This window comes from Cebus imitator, unplaced genomic scaffold (assembly GCF_001604975.1).
Source record: "Cebus imitator isolate Cc_AM_T3 unplaced genomic scaffold, Cebus_imitator-1.0 Scaffold1029, whole genome shotgun sequence".
Lineage (NCBI taxonomy): Eukaryota > Metazoa > Chordata > Mammalia > Primates > Cebidae > Cebus > Cebus imitator.
Window position 1 is genome coordinate 13,661 of NW_016108344.1, and position 2,778 is coordinate 16,438.

Consider the following 2,778-nt stretch of genomic DNA (forward strand, 5'->3'; position numbering starts at 1 on the left):
TGGGGGTGGACGGATGACCTAGTCTTCTTGTGGTTTACACGTATCCCCTTATCGCCTCTCTAATCTCAGCACAACAGGCAGAGTCGCTTTTCCAAAATATAATGTGACCCTGTCACCTCCCAGCCTAAACCACTTAAACACCTTCCCATTTCGTAGACAAAACTTCCTAACTAACCACCCCTGAATGGCCAGGCGCCTTGCCCACCTCTCCATCTCTTCTCACTGCTCAGACCGATTCCATCCTGCTCTCCCTGCTCCAGCCAGACTGGCCCTTTTTATTCCCTATTTTCCAGCTTCCTGGCCTCCACAGAGCTGTCGCTCATGCTTTGCGCTGTGCCTGAAGATTCTTCCAACCCTCATCCTTCTGACATCGAGAACAGCCTCCACCTCTGAGAAGCAGCTTCTCACCTCCCTGTGGTGGTCCCTTGCTCCTATCGCATTACATGTACAATACACCTAACAAGGCTTCTAACAAAAATGCTCTTAGTAACCTCATTTTTATTCTAAGGAAAACCTGGGTAAAACACAAACCTTCATCCTCAGAAGAATTGAATACCGACTGTTACATAGTCATAAAATGATCCCAGAAGTTCACTCTGTAACATCAAAACCAGAAACCCACAGCGATGCCACTGATGGAAGAAAATCATGATACAAAAATGAGAGAGAGAGAGAGAGAGAGGGAGGGAGGGAGAGAGAGAGAGCGAGCTGTGCTATAGCCATAGTAGTGGGTAAAAGCCAAGAGCTTAATTTCCATCATGATATTCAACAGAAGAACCGAAGGAACATGAGCCAATAGCTCTAAGGGTCCAGGTCTGCACAAGGTGCCTGCTGGGTGCAGGGTTCTGTCGGCTCCCACAATGCATCTCAGATGGGCTAATTGTTATGGACATGGCCCCTACAAAATTCTAGCAAAGAATAATAAATTACATGCTAATTTACCATTTTTAGGAGGGAGAACAAGCATTAGTTTGGTTACATCAAATAAAAGCAAAACCAAGATTTGCGAAGAAAAGAGGAAAGGGAAGAAGAAAAATATCACCTGGGACCTTTGTGATTTTGCTGCCCTTGGAAGAGGGACTTGACAGGCAGCTTTCAAAAAGGTCACCGTGGCCTGTCTTCTCCAGACCCGCATGACTTGGTCACCACAGAAAACAATTACAGATGTTGGAGGACTTTAAAATATCTTAAAAGCTTAGCAGTTCATCGTATGCCACAGAGTGTCTGTGTGTGATGTCCAGCATGTCCTTCTGTTGGCCACCCACTCAGTTAAGCCAGGAGGGCGCCTCTCCCCTCAGTGGAATATCATACATCGATGTGTAGAAAGTTTGCAGTGCTGGAAAGTAAGTGACAAAAGAGACCTTGATAGAATTGGGAAACAAATTGGAGTATGATTTGGTCCTGCTCCCTTGGAAGATAAGTTTGTAGAAGGTATTCAAATTAGAAGCATTAAATAAACACTGTAATGTAAAAATGACACATCCTGTTCTCTACACTACAGAAATACCTGCACAAGTGACCAAAGAAATGTGTACAATAACGGTGGGGACTGCAGCACCATTTGTAATCCTAACACCATGAAACCCACCTCATTTCAAAATCATTTATTTGTTTGAGACCAAGTCTCACTGTTGTCCCCCAGGCTGGAGTGCAATGGTGTGATCTTGGCTCACTGAAACCTCCACCTCCCAGGTTCAAGCGATTCTCCTGCCTCAGCCTCCCAAGTAGCTGGGATTAAAGGCGCCTACCACCATGCCTGGCTAATTTTTGTAGTTTTAGCGGAGACAGGGTTTCACCATGTTGACCAGGCTGGTCTTGAACTCCTGACCTCAGGTGATCCACCCGCCTTGGCCTCCCAAAATGCTGGGATTACAGGCATGAGCCACCATGACCAGCCTTCAAAAACATTTGAAAAGGGTTAAATAAATTACACAAACTGAGGAAGAAATGCTGTTTTCACCAACCATGGTGAGGATCAGCATGAGGATGACTGATTCCACTGTTCACATTATTGGTAGAGCAATCAGTAATCCCAGGCACATCCTGGGGTTAGGATGCTGCTGTAATAAGTCTCCTATTATTATAAATGAAAAACTTGAGGCACCTTGCTCACTCCAGCCTTCCATGGCAACAAAGAAGAGTTTTATCCAGAAGTGAATTACTGTCTAAGGTCTCTGGAATTCCTGAGTTTGACATGTATAATGTGCAGTTGGTCCTTCTCACAGCATCAGATGTAAGAAGGTCGGGAAGAGGACATGTGTGTCTCAGAATTAATGCCCCATGATTAACCTAGTTGGTTGTATATTAACAGAAACAGGTTAACCTGTTTGATTGAAACGGGTTAAGACACAACACGAGGCGTCCCTCAATGGGATTGAACCACCAACCTTTCGGTTAACAGCCCAATGCGCTAACCGATTGCGCCACAGAGACCGTGACTACCGCTTCTACAGGATGCTGTGGGCAGGGCGCACTCACCAAACTACCCCCAGCCCTTCTGTCCTTAGGATGACTGAGGAGGCCTTGGAAAACCGGAGACATTAGAGACCGGTGAGTCGCTCTGGTCACGTTGAACACCCGCGTGTTGGGAGATTCTGGAGCCAGGACAGTCGAATGGCCTTCATCCACCCTGCCCCTGGCCTGCTTCAAAAGTCCCCGGAAACGCCCCCATCCGAAACCTGCCGGAACCTCCTGGTGGCCCAAGGGAAGCTGAGCGCCCGGCGGGCTCCAGGGATGGCTCTTCAAGTTCTTTGCGCCGCCTTCACCCGGTGAGAGAGC

At 47.1% G+C, this 2,778-nt stretch overlaps 1 long non-coding RNA gene and 1 other non-coding gene across 2 annotated transcripts in view; both read right to left on the bottom strand.

Moving 5' to 3' along the window:
- LOC119469923 overlaps positions 1-2,778 on the bottom strand; it is a 51,587-nt gene that overhangs the window by 7,192 nt on the left and 41,617 nt on the right. The window lies entirely within an intron of this gene.
- On the bottom strand, positions 2,360-2,433 carry TRNAN-GUU. Its single transcript has one exon. It is a non-coding gene; the product is annotated as a tRNA-Asn (tRNA).